This window comes from Leptonotus elevatus, chromosome 3 (assembly GCF_054856555.1).
Source record: "Leptonotus elevatus isolate MCC_2025b chromosome 3, RoL_Lele_1.0, whole genome shotgun sequence".
Lineage (NCBI taxonomy): Eukaryota > Metazoa > Chordata > Actinopteri > Syngnathiformes > Syngnathidae > Leptonotus > Leptonotus elevatus.
Genome location: NC_141241.1, coordinates 8,829,907 through 8,845,824, shown reverse-complemented (window position 1 = coordinate 8,845,824; position 15,918 = coordinate 8,829,907). Strand labels below are relative to the sequence as shown.

General features: G+C 40.5%; 1 long non-coding RNA gene across 2 annotated transcripts in view; it reads left to right on the top strand.

Moving 5' to 3' along the window:
* The first annotated feature begins 279 nt into the window (after positions 1–279).
* LOC147176864 (uncharacterized) overlaps positions 280–15,918 on the top strand; it is a 34,799-nt gene continuing 19,160 nt past the window's right edge. Inside the window, exons 1-4 of one of the 2 annotated variants that reach the window (XR_015094433.1) lie at positions 280–385; positions 664–765; positions 11,340–11,458; positions 11,544–11,883. This is a non-coding gene — a long non-coding RNA (uncharacterized LOC147176864). Of the gene's footprint in view, positions 386–663; positions 766–11,339; positions 11,459–11,543; positions 11,884–15,918 lie in introns of those variants that run through there. The other variant, XR_015094434.1, reaches the window with a different exon arrangement.

The window sequence follows — 15,918 nt, the reverse complement described above, 5'->3', positions numbered from 1 at the left end:
AAACAACGGAACAAACACTTTTTGTAGCAAATATACAAACATACACAAACAAACAAATATAAGTGAATCGTAATACAGTAATTATTTTGTTCTGTTTGTGATTTAAAGTTAAAGTGTTTTTAATTAGGGTAGATTAAAATAACGTTAGTAATTTTATAAATAGTAAAGAATATTATTTTACTACATAACTCTTGATTTCATTGTAAAAAACAACAACAACCGCAGTTGTTCACAACAGGAAGTGACGCCATCAAACCGGAAACAGCATCGGTGGAAACAGGAAGTTTAGGAGGGTGATCGTTTTCGTCAGTGAGAGAAAAGTGAGAAAGAAACATTCAAATCCAGCACGATCCACATACATCTATTGTCTTTGGTAGCATCGTTGGTAAGTACAACTTAGTGTTGTTGTTCATCCACATTTCTGTTGCATTATTATTTGAAAAGATGTTTATTTGGCGATGTTTATTTAAACGTTTAACTTTTATGCTAGCACTCGGTAATTGTCTATTTGCCTAATGTCATTACTGCAGTGGTTGAGGTCATGTTTAATTGTTTAGTCCATTCATGAATAAGTAATTGATATAATCTGTACATTTAAGGTGTTTTTATTTTAACATCTACTTTGTAAATGAAAAGTGATATCGCCTTATACTGTCGTTACAGTTTCACCTTTTTCCCGTCATTAAACCTGTGGACCAGAGCAACATCTTCAGAGTCGTGATGTTGAAGATGAGTTTAGCTGACTGTCCGAACAAGGCTGAGACGGTACATATTTATTCTGGCTAGTTAGAAGGGGTATTAGTAATGATAATAATAATCAATTGAAATGCATTTTCATTTTTTTTAAATTTGAAGTAGCACATGCTTAGTCTTTCATTTTTCTGCTGCGGGTTTGTGTCCTGATCATAAAACACATTTCAGCATTTCTATTCATCGCAGTATATTCTCTAACGCACCGCTGCATTTGGATTTACATTTTTTTTCTTTCTGAGAAATCTGCGTGTCAGTCACCCGCCAAGCGAATGCCGCCTGACAAGTGAGAATACTTTATTCAAATTGGTCTTGGGCGGCCGAGAGCAGACGACGGTAAACGTCTGAATGCCAAATGAGGTATTTATGAAAAACTGAGCCACGTTGTCCTCCATCCTAAAGAAGCATTAAGCTCGCACGAGACGGGGAAAGTGGAAATGTTGACCTTTTACGCCCGGGAGTATGGACACACAAACACACACACACCATCTCAGCTCTGGGGATGTTATCTCAAATAATTACCGTCGGCCTCCCTTGTCCCCAGTGGTGGTTGCTTGTGAGCGGCTACCAAACAACAGCGGGTCACCGCGGACAGGCTCCATGCAGGAGGAAGTGAGTGTTAGCAGAGTGGAAGATCTAAAACCGCCCTCCTATGGCCCTGGCAACGGCTCTTAATTAACCACCCAGGTATTCTTGAGCCGCACGGCCCGCTGCCCGGCCGGCCATATGGCTGGAGCAGCGCCACGGTCCTAATTGCCAGGGGAAGCGCTGCATCAAAAAGAGCTCAGCCAACATAAAGCTTGTGTAAATTATTTTTAATGGTTCCCTTCTGGCAGGGGCGCATGTTTGTCATCTCAAAAAGAGCGGCCAGGGCGATTTATTTGCCCTTGACCCTTCTTTTTTTTATTTTGCTCCCTGCATGACGGCGTGACCTGTCTACCTGATTCTTGCCCGTCTCACACATATGAACACCTTACACACACAGATGGGCCGAAGAGCCATTAGCTCTGTCAGCCAGCAACACCCCCTCCAATGAATTGAATGAGTGGTTATAATGGAAAAAGTGCCAAAGGCTAATTCCAAATGACTCATTGTACTATTGGTCACATCACTGCTGTAAATCTAACACGTTAAATTCTAACTAAATATGCCCTCGTCGGTAAATGTAACCTCAAAGAAGAACAGGTGGTACGATTAAGACTGTGTTCACACTTACAGAATAATTTAAATGCACGCCTAGCGTTCACACTGCCAAGTAAAAAAAACATACAGGAAGTCCTCGGTTTATGACGAAGGTCAATTCTTACAGTGGCAAAAAAACTCTGTTTGGGTGAAAATGTAGAAGAAATCATTTCCCTGCCTGCTCCTTCGTTTCCCCTTCACCCACCTTTGCGCCCTCCCTGGCCTTCGCTTTCATTTCCCCCTCAGTTTGCTTTGCTAATCGTCCCAGGAGGGGTCCGGCAGGGATAAAGTAAGCAGCTCATTGCAGTTTTCCGCTTGTGTTATTTTTGACCGTCCTTCTTGTACAAGGATGTTGCGAAGAAGATGAAGGTGCCGGTGAACTAAACCGCCGCCCTCCTGCCCCTCCTCAAAATATGTCAGGAACACAGTACATTTCCATGCCCCCTCCCACCACCTCCTGCGGGTCTCAAACCAGGCCATCGGTGAGCTGTTTTTATAAGGAAGCGAGCCAGCAATCTGGTCAGAGCGACCTCACATCTGCCTCGCTAATGAGAAGGCTGGCGTCCTCCCAATTCGCCTCCCTGTTAACTGTCCTGTATACCCACACGGGTCACGTACACCGCGGGGTCAGCCTGCAAAACACAAGGGAGGCGCAAGGCAGCACAAATACAAACATGCATACACCGTGTAAGTGATGTTTACACAAACGTCTTGATATGTTGTCATTTGACCTTAAAACAACTGCTTTGAAATTGTTTGGATGATACATGGGCTTGTCATTAGGAGAATATCAATCACTGAGCTTTGATTTGGTCTCCTATACACAAGATTTCAAATGTAATTGAACTTGTAGTCTAGTCGCGCACGTTTCACAAAAATGTGCCATTTACACTGTTTACAATTACAGCCACACGGCGTCAATAATATTTGGAGGTTGCACACTTGTAAATGTAGCAATTGCACCTTTACTTATTACTTCTTTTTTGCTCTTGCTGCCTACTCTTTTGCTCAACATGCTCTATTGTGTTTAGATCAGGTGACAGACTGAGCTATTGAAGGATAAATACATTTTTAGTGTCTATGATTAAACAATGCATAGTTAACATTGGTATAGCTGTCAAAAGTAATCGATTTAATCATCAAATTAATTGACAACAATTTTAGGAATCGTTTAGAGCCAATTTTAAAATCCTCTGATTTCTGCATATCAACAGTAATGGTTCACTGATTTCTAGGGGTGTGAATTGCGTAGTACCTGGCGATTCGATCCTTATCACGATTCATAGGTCACAATTCAATCCCGATACAAATCTATAAATTATTGCGATTTCTTCTTCTTTCTTACTAAAATTTAGAAAATACTCATCAGTAAACTTGCACATGTACACTGTAAAATTTGTATAAAAATATATTTATCTGAAACTTCAGGCTCATAATTGTATTTAACAAACAGGTTGCACTCTGTTTTATATTTGAACAGCCCTGAAATAAAATATTAAGGCTTAATGTTCCATTAATAGAACATTCTTCCATGCTTAGTGTGAACCCTAACCCTAAGTAAGACATTTGTTGAATATTTCCATAAAAAAATGTATGTTATTTATTATATAGAATCAATTGGAGAATTGTGCACTGTAAGATCATGATATATTGTCAAATAGATTTTTTTTAACACCCCTACTGATTTCTGTAGTCCTGCTTGAAAGAATACTGATTATCTTCTGTGTTTAATCAAAATAAGACATTTGCAAACGTATATTATTACTTTGGAAAACAATGGCCATAGTACAAAATCAATCCACCCTTTTTTTAATCACTATACGAATATAAAGTACAAAATAAACACCAATCACTGGTTAATAAAAAGTAATCAAGGGGAAATGCTTTCGTAATACACTTTAATGCAAAAGTAAAATGAACCCGATTAGTCGATTAAATAATTGATAGATTAATCGATTCTCAAAATATTTGATAGTGACAACACTACATTGGTGTAATCATGTCAAAATAACCCCCTCTGCGGGCCGAAGTTCCCCTAATCAGAATTTCCCCACCTTATTATGGAAGAAGAGAATATAAGGTATACATGTATATAACTTAATATTGGGGTTACATTTCCATTGATTTCAGTGGGAAACATTGTCACAATTTATTAATGCTTCAGGTTAGAAATGGGATCAGGGAACAAATTAAGTTCCAAACTTCAGGTTTCACTGTATATGTACCTGTTATGATGCCAAAATAAGACATACTGCCACCCCAACAACTTTCTTAACAGTCTTTAACTGCATTAATATACTGGTACAGTAGACCCTCTGAACCCCAGAGTCAAATGTTACCTAAAACTTTATAATGGTGACATTCCAAACCCATTATTTGTTTTTCTATTATTTATGGGACTCATCTGATGTCAACTAGCATCCAGTATTGCACCTGTAAAGCTGATCCTTATGTCACCTCGACATACTTCTAACTGTAGTTTGTTGTTGAAAAATAAAACCGCTTTTGTAATAAAGTCATAAATTGGTCTTTCCAATGAGTTTATTCAGAGAATGAAAACGCATCCCTATACACACATCCACATAAGTGTCTTCCCCACATACGGACCATAAACCTCAGAAAAACTCAAAACCCCAGCTGCTCCTTAGTCCAAACTCCGGCTTAATGACTTGGTTGATGCTTGGTACCGCACACAGTGCACTTGAGTGGAAATGAAAGCATAATTGCCGCCATAGATCCAACACACAGTGAAAATAATACGAGCACTTCATGCATTTAACCGCACCATCAGCCCCCCTTTCTCTGTCTCTTGACGACATCAGAGTCATTACTGCACTATATTTAATGGTGTTTTTCTAAAAAACTTCACATAGGCGAGTCACGCTATCGGGCGTATGTGTCGCCAAACAGACCCCCGTGTATTGACTTGATCTGCTGCCAGTTTAATGTACCTACCCTGTGAAGCAGCTCCAAATCTCCTGATTGGCGGTTTCTGCATCTTAGGCCAAATGAGACGGAGACACAGGCGGCTCGTTCCCAGTTTTAATGAGTCTCACGCAGCGAGACAGGGAATGAGATATTGGCCAACGTGGGCTAATCTGAAATGCCCTAAAACAGCAGGGCCATGAATTAAGCAAAAGACATGCATGCCTGAAACAGCAAACACTTTGTACAGCAGCCTTTTGTGCTGTCACTTTGACTTCCATTTACAGTGCTTCAAGTTTGTCTGGACAAGCCTCTTCTATCTGTCTTTTTTGTAAACACTCCACTAAATCTGTTATGTTGTGACCTTAAATTAATCTCCCATTTGTCCAGGGTAGCAAATGTAAGATTACACAAAAAGCCTTGTTTTTTTTCTAATTCTACACATGTAGATGAGATTTTGCAATGAATTGTTTAACACTGTCGTGTCTAACCATCTACTTTTCTTAGTCTTGGCCACTGGCTTTGCGGTAAATTTAAATGATTTTGCAACATCGTAAATTTTAGCTAATCAAAATGCATGGAAGCTTTCATACCAGCGTCTCAACAAAACAGCATCAGAGTAAGCATGCCTTGCACTTCTGTGCGTGCACTGTAGGAAACGGGTCATGCGCCTTAAAAACAGGTTGGGTGTTAAGTTGAGTTTACTATGCTGATCTGATGAGGTATGCTGAACTGACAGAACACGGGCACAAATCCATTTCCACATTATAAGTGAACGAGACATGATGGAAATACTATGGAAATACAGTATATAAAGTACACATAGTGTTTAACAACATTACTTAACCATATTTATAATTTCATTATATGTCTCCCCATATAATTTCATTCCTCTGGATGAAATAGCGAATTTTATGGTACAAGTATACGGGAGTGGCGTACATACCGTGCCAGTTACATTTGCATGAATGGGAGCGTGTCTTGTCTATCAACATATCCCCATAGTTTTGTTTTCCTTGACTGACACTGCATCTTTTTATGTATTTAAAAAAACTAATACAGTACATTACTTCATATGAGCAGTTTCAGAACACGATACAGGCTCGAACCATTCACATCGCAAGAAATCCTTAAGCTAAATTGCACTTGAGGTGGGCACTTGCGTCTTTACCTCAGACCATCATTGATGGATGCCCACCTTTTGGTGAGTGCTTTATGGCGCAAAGCCTTGACTAGAAACACGGACTAAGCAACGACGGAAGCAGGTTTATGTCCGTCGATCTGGGTCAGTACTGACGGTCCTCCTCAGTCCGTATATTTTTTCGAGGCACGCACATAAAATGCAGAAGCACTCGCCGAAAGATTGGCAGCCAACATAACGATTGTGTTATCCACCTCTACTAAATTGCCCAATGTGTGGGGCTGTGTGGCCAACTGTCCTTTTTTGTGATGATCAGGTAATAATAATAATAATGCATCAGATTTATATAGCGCTTTTCAAGACACTCAAAGAAGCTTTACAATGGAATGGATACATTATTCATGGTCTCACACATTTACACTGTGGTGGCCCTGAGGCAGGCTGATGGAAGCGTGGCTGCCAGTGTGCGCCTACGGCCCCTCCGACCACCACCAAACATTCACACCTTCCATACACCAGTATTGGTAGCACTGGAGACAATGTGTGTGAAGTGCCTTGTCCAAGGACACAACAACACATGACGTGGAGAGAGCGGGGATCGAACAGCCGACCTTCTGGCCTCCCCGTCCTAGTGAGATTTGGAAACATTGCGCTGTGTGCTAAAATCATTCAACCGTTTATCTTTCACCTCATTTAACTTTATGCTACACTGCTAACGGGTTCTCTCGTAGACCCAGACTCCATCTAGTAGACTCAGAAATGGCCGTTGTGGAGTACAGTCCTACAGTGTCCATAGCTGAGGCACAGCAAAATGCCATACTGACAGGGATCAGCTTGACCAGTGAGCAACCAGCACCGGTTTACACCAATATGGCATGATCTAAACACCCTTGGATCCCAGACACAGCAGGTCCTTGAAATAATACCTCATACTACTTGTTACCCGGCATTACCTGTGCATGTGGGAGTGGTATAAATTAGTTTAATTCTTAATTGAATCTTTCCTATAACTCATTCAAGGGCTGAGATGACTATACGCTCTATCATTCATCACTGTACTGACGAACTATAGAAAAGGAGGAACACTTGAACTATAATTGGTTGACTGGAGGCAGATTAGTCCTTTCCAATGTTGGTTCACAAGCCCTTTCGAAGAGCAACTCTCTCCTATAGGCAGAGGCTTTGTTCCGTTGATCATCTGCTTGTCATGCCGATTTAGTTGAGCTAAATGAAGCTTGCAGGTGCTCAGGGGGCCCTATTCTTGGACCAGACAATGGGGGGAACCATTGCTACCTCAGGTTTATGTCATCGAGAATTAGATTAGCACATTTTAGATTTAACATTTGTGTGGTGGTGGATCACAGCAGTAAATCAAGAAGATAGACAGTAGAGGAGAATATATGTTAGTTTTCACAAGTGACAGACCAAAAAATGTTGAAAAGAGAATGGCTGATCTTGAGTTTTGGAAATGCCTTTCTACATATTCCACAAATGTGTCGTGACATATTTCGAAGTAAGGCGTGCAATTAGTACAAAAAAGCTGCCCCAATTGCTTTGATTTGCCACTCCAATTGTTTGTCCACAAAGCTAATGCAGTGATTCATAAATGTGTTCAACCGAGAAGATGACAAGCAAACAACAGCAGCACATTAAAGCCTTCCGAAATACATCTTGGAGTCTAAAAACTTAATTTCAAAACAACAACAACAAAAGTGATATGATATGTTTTGAAGGGATGGCTTTTCAACTCGAAAAACGGCGCCGTATTTGACGCCAAGTTAGTGCCAAAGCAAGCCGTGATCACACAGACAACAAGAGAGCGGCCGTGTAAACATTGCAGCACAAAAGAAATGTTGAAAAGTGACGACGGGTTTGCGATGACGGCTGATGGACGCTTTGAAACGCAGCCGCCAAGCATTGTCTCGTGCCGGTGACTCACAGCTGCTCTGATATGTCTTTTGCTAACAGGCTCATTTGGAGTTATCCCGTCTGTTTTGTAGTGTGATGAAAACTCTTCTTCTCGGGCACTCAAAGCAGGCAAAATGATCTTATTTTAAAAGTTGCACGTTTTAATATCCAGACGCTTTCTCCTTGGATATATGTGCAGCCGTGTGATCAATGGCTCGGTTAAATTATGGTGCCACACGGCGGCGCGGCGGGGGGAAATTCATTACCGCTCAGGGTCGTTTCCTCCCCAAACAAAAACATTTCATTGCGACGGAAAAGCCAAATTAATATTGGCTTTGCACGAAGCCGATTTTATTTGCTAAAGAACTGCCACTTTCTCCCCCCACTTCATCCGCCGCATGAAGGATTGAACGTGAGAGTTGAGTAAAATGACTTCCACGCCTGCACACACACATCTAATTTCACTTTGTTTCTTTGCCTTTGTCACAGCCACAAACACACAAAGCGACATACGCACGGCGCATACGCATCGCAACAGCATTTCATCCTTCCTTTCACCAAAAGGCCTTTGTTTCTCCATGATGCCTTGCCATCAAAGGCGCCTCTAGTCTCACTGTTGACTCTGGATGAGGCTTTTTGACGTCACCACATTTAACTGTGTCAAAGTCTGCATATCAAGGGTGTGCGTAGCTCGTTTGATGAGCAAACGGTGTGAGGACTGTAACGAATAAATGTCCGATGTGTCGGCTGTAAGGATGGCATCTAATTCTAATGTTGCGACAATAAGTAGCTGTTTATGCAACATCATATGTAGCTGCAAATGGATAATGTCATTTTGATTTTTGTCTAGTCTGACAATGTGGACATATTTGTGTAAAATTATAAATGTCTGAAAATGACAATAGAATTTTGGTGTTAACATTCAAAAGGGTTATCGGAGAAAAAAAAATTGGAAATAAAAATGTAGACTGGTATGAGTGTCACAAGTTCTGAGTACGGTGCGAGTATGGGACGATCACAATTTTCACGGATGCCTGATCTTTAAAAAAAATATGACCTGCCGATCTCCGTTTTGCCAATCCCTATTTTTTCATAACGAGCAGCATGCACCTTCAATCTTCCAATCTTGTTTTCTTGTAAAACATTGAACAATATCGGCAAAACAATGAAAACGGGTTGGTTTAACTGCACATGAAGTTGTTCTCTCAAGTAAGAACGAGAAGCCCATTAGTCATCTCACAGTAGAAGAGGACAGCGGCTGACTTTTTCAGACCTCTGCGGAGGGAGATGAGATCGGTGGACAAGAACGTTTTTTAGTATAATTGATCGGCCGTTTACTGACCCCCCCCCCCCCCCCAATTAAGGAAATTGGGGTGGATTTCGAGTCCCGCCAATCGACCGGTGTACTTTTTCATCCTGTGTTATAGTAAGTAACACTTAATGGTAAGGACACATATGCTACAACAACACTTCACACAGAAATCCAACCAATCACAAAACAATGCAGAGATGCGTTAAAAGGCGCCCCTCTTAGTAGTAGAAAATTGCCATTAATTTCACGAAATTTTAAGAAAAAATGCTAGGCAGTGCTGTATTGGGATATATCGGGCTTTCTTTATAATCATATAGCCTATAGTTTTTTTTGGGGGGGGGGGCATTTTTCAAAAGCCTACTAGTATCGGTACTTGGTTGTGAATACTCATACTGGTATTGGTCTGAAAACTGGTATCAAACATGCCGAAAGTCTTCTAATTCAAAAGTAAAAAATGTCACATACACAATAAACAACATTGTGAAATTCATTTACATATTATGATGGAATATTGCACTCACATAGCGGTTTTATTAAATGACTGAGATGTCTTAAATTGTGATTTATCATTTGTAAGTATTAGTTTTATAGATATTGCCATGGTTTTCAACAGTGTATCTATAGTTGCAAAACAAAACAAATACTAGTTAATTGTGGTTGTTGGAGATTAAATAAAACATACAATGCAAACAATATTTTATTGCACTGTTATCAAGGAAAGTTTTGCTTTTAAGTATTTTATTTTTCACCGATCACCATATAACATCGCAGAAACTACAGCCCTCATCCTCCTTCAAGTCTGTTTGTGCCGGTGCCGCTTGCTTCATTAATCCGTTTCACCGTCTGACTCGGCTTCTCATATAACTGATTTATTCAGCTCTCTCGTCATCAAGTATTTGTTTATGGTGAAAACATAAAAACAATCAGGATTCTGATGTGCGAAGGATAGCGTTGCACACGGCTATTTATTTGCCTATAAAGACCCTATGCAAAGTCGCCCCAGACGGATGCTGGGAAGGTCAGGGGCACGAGCAAGGAGAAGAGAGATGGAAGCTTATGTTAACGATAACTTTGAATAGCTGATGAAGTCCCGTTAAAAGTTTTATAAACACGGCTGAGGCTTATTGACTGGGATTGAAATACGCGCCTCATTTCCCACTGCTGACTGGCCGAACATAGAATAAGCATGTCCCACAGCATGCTATGAAACCCTCTCAATCGGGATAAAGTCAGATTTTTTTCCCTTAAGCTATTCATTCAGCTGAAAGAGTCATCTTCATAAAGGGAATTATAAATTACTATTGACTAGCCATCTAGTTAGATTGGCCTAGTAAAACTCAGGCCATCAAAGGGCCGCATGTAGATGTGACAATAGTGTTTATGTTGTGAAACAGATCAACGGTATAAAATGTAATGTACAAAACTGAAAACAGACTTTCTTACTTCACTACCACTTTTGTTTTGCTTTTCTTTTCTTTCTTTCTCCCAAAAACGTATAAATATGTTCTATTGTTCTAAGTGTCCCTAAGACGTATTTATATGTTTTTTATGTTGTCTTATGCTAGAGCATACAGAAGGCTTTGATGCAGCCTCTCAACTGCAAAAAAAGGTTGAAGCAATGAAAGTTATTACAAAATCAGCCAGCAGGTGGCAGCAGAGTATAAGAGATCAACCAGGGCCATGTTGAAAACAAGCTGATTTACCCAGTTATAAGCAGATTTGTGAATAATGATGAAACTTAGCTATATTCTAATGCTAATTGCTGCAAAGCGAACCAGATATAAATCTTTCTTTTGGTAGGTTCCATTTATTTATAGCAATAGAACACAACTTCTGTGACTATCCATTGGACTGTAATACTGCAAAGTGCAAACCGTCTTTCTTCTTCTACTTCCCCTTTGCTTTACTGCCATCTTCCACACTTAAATCAATATATTTACCTGCCTTGATTCACATATCATTGCTGTTCTGTGAACAAATAAAAAAACAAAAACATACAAACATAGACAGTGTTTTTCACAGGACAGCGGCAATATGAACTTCACTGACATCCCATTCTTAGTCGACAGGGTTTAATCTGATCTTTGTCCATCCTTAGCTTCAACATTTTCATCTCTTCAGGAGTGGCTTATCACAAGGTGTAGGAGAGTCCAGAAGTTCATTCATGAGATCAAACATTGATGTTGGATGAGAAGGCCTGGCTCTCAGTCTCCACTCTAATTCATCCCAAAGGTGTTGAGGTCAGTACTATGTCCAGTTCATCCACACCAAACTCTCATGCATGTGTTTATGGACTTTTTTTCTTCTTTTTTTTTGCATGGGTAGACATGTTGAGACGGGAAGGGGCCCATCTCCAAACTTTTGCCACAAAGTTGGGAGCGTAGATTTGGAAGTACAGGAGTCAGCATAGCTGGAAAATGCTTTTGTTGTTTTTTTATGTTCTGTCATTCACACCAATAATTTCTGTAACCAGTAATTCATGGCTGTAGATTTTTCTGATCTTTTCAGGTAGAAATCAATACCTGCAATATATCCTGATTTTATCATTCTCAACGGCAACCTATTGTAAAACTTTTGTCGAGTTGTAGTTATCAAGAACGGTCTGGACTGGTATTACTGTGTTCAGTGAGTAATGCAAAATGCAGATTTGTTTCTGATATATACAGTCTTGGCCTTGGCTCAGTCTCGACCTCCAAAAGCCTCAATCTTGTCTCGGTCTCGATACTCTCAAGTCTCGATAATATCTTGGTCTCGTTTGGTGTGTGGTCTTGACTACAATACCAGACCTTTGTTACAATTGTGCGTCAAACCACCTTTTTTTTCTTCTTATTCAACTTTGGTGTCACTGCCTTCCTTAACTCTCCTTACTTGCTTAAGTTGGGCACATTTTGGGTGAAAATCTATTTTCCATTCTGAAAAAATAATTAACAACCATTTTCTGCAATCGGCATATTATTAACATTTTGGATCAAAATCTTTATAGTTAAAGAACAATGACACATGGCTTTCTCGGCAAGTCAATTGGAGGTTGTTTCCACGAACAATAAAAACGTACCTTACTCCAAATACAGCAGTGATTGTTTAAAACAATAATTAAGAGTATCCCACTCATAATTGTATAAGGTTGTTAAAAAACAACTTCTTTATGTGATTAATATCATGAAATGACAAAAACAAGGGTCGATTTTCACCAAAAAGCCATCAATTCAACAAAACATTACATAAAATCAATACTGGTTATTACTGTCGCAGGTGGAGTACAAAATGACAATCCTCATATCTACATTTGTCATCTGAGTGTTGAAGAATTCAATTTTTCTTTATCTTACCAACATAGACATCGTCACGGCTTGACGTGTAGACGGCTCAATCAAAGCACGACGCGATAGCAGCCGTGATCGATGACTACGGAGAAAATATTGAGAGGCATGTGGACTTATTTGCTAAGCTGCCACTGCAAAGTTGACGTCTGATGACCTTGCGCGCACTGCAGTGTAAAACAATGATCACTTTAGTTTTCATGTGTCCGTTATTATTTCCATTACATTTGATGAATTCAGGTCACACTGTGCTTGGATTCAACCTCAAGTATAAAGCAAGGCTTTCCCCTTGAAAAACCAGTCAGCCAGACATCATATATATTTGCATACATTTAATCCCCCGCTAACACCCAGACACATATGTTATGCACACACACACAGACTGCATGTGTGAGTACACAAACAATTTCCGAGGTACCCCCCACCCCCTCCACTCCATATGCCCCAGACAAAATATTGCACGTAGCCTTCAAAATGCAATGTTTGGGTCAAGCCAACTTGCACTCCTAAGTAATTTATAAAGCGCTTTTACTCCCGAGGTATTGTACAATCTCATTATCATTCGATTTTTGCATATTTAACAACAGTTTTTAATTAGAAGGTGTTTTATTATTCATGCACATAATTTGAGGCAAGCTCAGGCTGTCGAGGACGGGAAAAAAAGACAAGGTGAGGAAAAGCCAAAAGATGCAGATTTGATCTTTTTTGTGTGTGCTTATTTGCTTGTAAGTGAATCCAGACTAGTTTCGTAATGGCTCTCTTAATTTAGCTAATAGTTATCATGTCGGCTACCTTTATGCATTTGCTCACTTCCCAGCTGAGGGAGTTGTTCCCCAGTGCTGAAGCTGTATGAAGAAGTGCGCTTTGGCTTGCGTCGTGGTAGCTTTTCCTTCTTTTTTTTTTTTTTTTTTGCTGAAGCTCCTTGATGTATTATTAAAATTGGAAATGGACTCTGGGGACAGCATCTAGTTATGTGCTTTCATTTGCCGAATAAACCAAGCGTTGTTTTCATCTTTGCTCATGATTGTTAATGGCGCCGTTGATGAGAGGGGTGTGTGCGTTTGCTCCCGCTCTCTTTATCGGCGCACGCCCGTCATTACTCTGGCCAAATAGCCCAAGCTGCTGATTTTGTTTTAGGTTTTCAATTAGTCATATGTCGAAGCACATCTGTTACTGGCAAAGGCCCAGAGCGTAGACGACCCACTTGGTCTGGCAAGGCTCATAAGCAGTGCCTGTCATGAAGGAGGGGGGGTTGGTGGCGACGAGCACTACGGAGCTCCTCAGGGGTCTGTCCCGGGGTCCCTTCACATTTTACAGCCAAGTCTACAGAGAAAAGGTGCTTCCAAAACAAAAAAAATTAATAAAAGACATCCACCGCCTGTCCAAGCGCCTGTTTTTCTGCTCGGGTAAAGCCCCCCAGACTGTGGAGACTTGCGCATCTGACGCCGCCTCCAAAGATTTAAAGTTCACATCCCGTCACTGGTTATTGTCAGTATACATCTCCCGATATATTTTATTTGCTTTTAATAATTTATGTATCACAGTCTGCTTATTCCCTCCCTCCTCGCGAGTACTAAAATTGATGAATATACAATGCGCCACCCTTTGAAGGGCTCTGTTTAAATGTGCACAGTCGCAAGTAAACTGCCTATTTCCGAAGTGAAGTCGACGTGCTGTTTAACTTTGTTCATTTTCTCTCGCGCCGGGATGTGAGCTCACATCTTTTTAGCATATTATACACAATGTGTTCATACGCGGGGCCCTTCCCTTCCGCTACAATGGATGTCATTAACTTCTTCCAATGCACGTTTAATATTGAGCACTGGCGGAAAGCATTAATATAAAGCAATGTAATGTGTTATTTATGGTATTCTGTTTACAAATAAAATGGCCCATGATTCAACTTGGCCATTTTCGTTTGATAGCAAACCCTCCTCGCACTATTTACAATGTGGTAATTAGACACAACAAAAAGGTCACAGTACAATCTTGTGACCAAAGTTTTTGGAGAAAAGTGCTGTGGTGTATGGATAAACCTTTGTAATTGTAGTACATACTAGAGACACTGATGATGTCAGTATTAGAAGTTGAACCAACTAGTGAAATCCGTGATCCGATCCGAACCGTGACTTTTGTGATCTGTTGCACCACTAGTGACTCCACAGCCTTAACTGGATTAAACTAATATGTGTACCAAAGAGTGCTATCAATGCCACCTTACAAGGCCCTCAAAGTGCTATACATTTGACTACTCAATTCACCTACTGATGATACTGATGACACGGCATCAGGAGCAACTGGGGATTCAGCATCTTGTTCAAGGATACTTCGACGCGGTCACAATGGCATGGGATCAAACCCACAACCTCTAGGTTGAGAGACAGCCACCATACCACTGAGCTACACCGCCCCATAAAGGCCTACATAGCTAAAGTTACCGAACTAATTATTTGTGCCAACGAGGCTTAAGTCACTCCAATGGTATCCTACCTCCGGACTGGCGGCAAGGAGTGAGAGCAGGGCCATGAAGTGAAAGTCAATCTTCGTTGGCAAAATATTGTCTAATAATGCACAGATAGTTTAAAACGCAGCAACATCATAACACTTGTCATTATACAACACTTGACGTCTGTATATGACAGTATGGATGGTAGGCTACAAGTGTATGGAAATGTTTTTCTAAAAATTTGACATGTAGTAAGTCTTTTCTTCAAATACAGTAAAACCAGCACAGAAATAGAAAAAGTGAAGCAGATAAATCTGGAATCTGCCTACAATGTCCCATCTTCCAACATGCTAAGCTACGGAACACAAGGTGTGACTGGCTTTTTTATGCCCAAGATTCACACAAATTTAAAAAACTACAATTAGTATAATATTGACTTGTATTTTTCAGCATTTATTTGGACAGTAGTATATGTTTCTTTGTCTGTACGTTTACGATGACTGTTTTTGACAGTTATGTTTGTGTGTTGTTGAGTGTTCTAAAATGACAGAAGGGTTAGATTTATAGGTCTTCAAAAGTCAGCAGAAGCACAGTTTGTCTGTGGTCAGCGGTTTTCTGAAAGAGCGAGTGCGTCCGACGCCTCGCTCATATTAAATCGCAGTCTATTTTTGGGGTGGGCGACGCAGGCGTCCCGGCCCAGTCGAGCCGCAGCCAATCCCTTATCGTCGAGAGTTCAGGGAGGGTTCAGTCGGCAGCACCGTCGGGTCTGACTGATCCAAGAGGGACTCCCACTGGGCTTTAATAAAACATTTTGCTCATTGTGGAAAGTAATGACCAACAATGTAAACTTGTGACTCGACAACAGATGTTGGCATGCTTAGTGGAAACAAGGTGCTGTAAAATTAATTTCATCTGAATTATTTACTGCATGCAT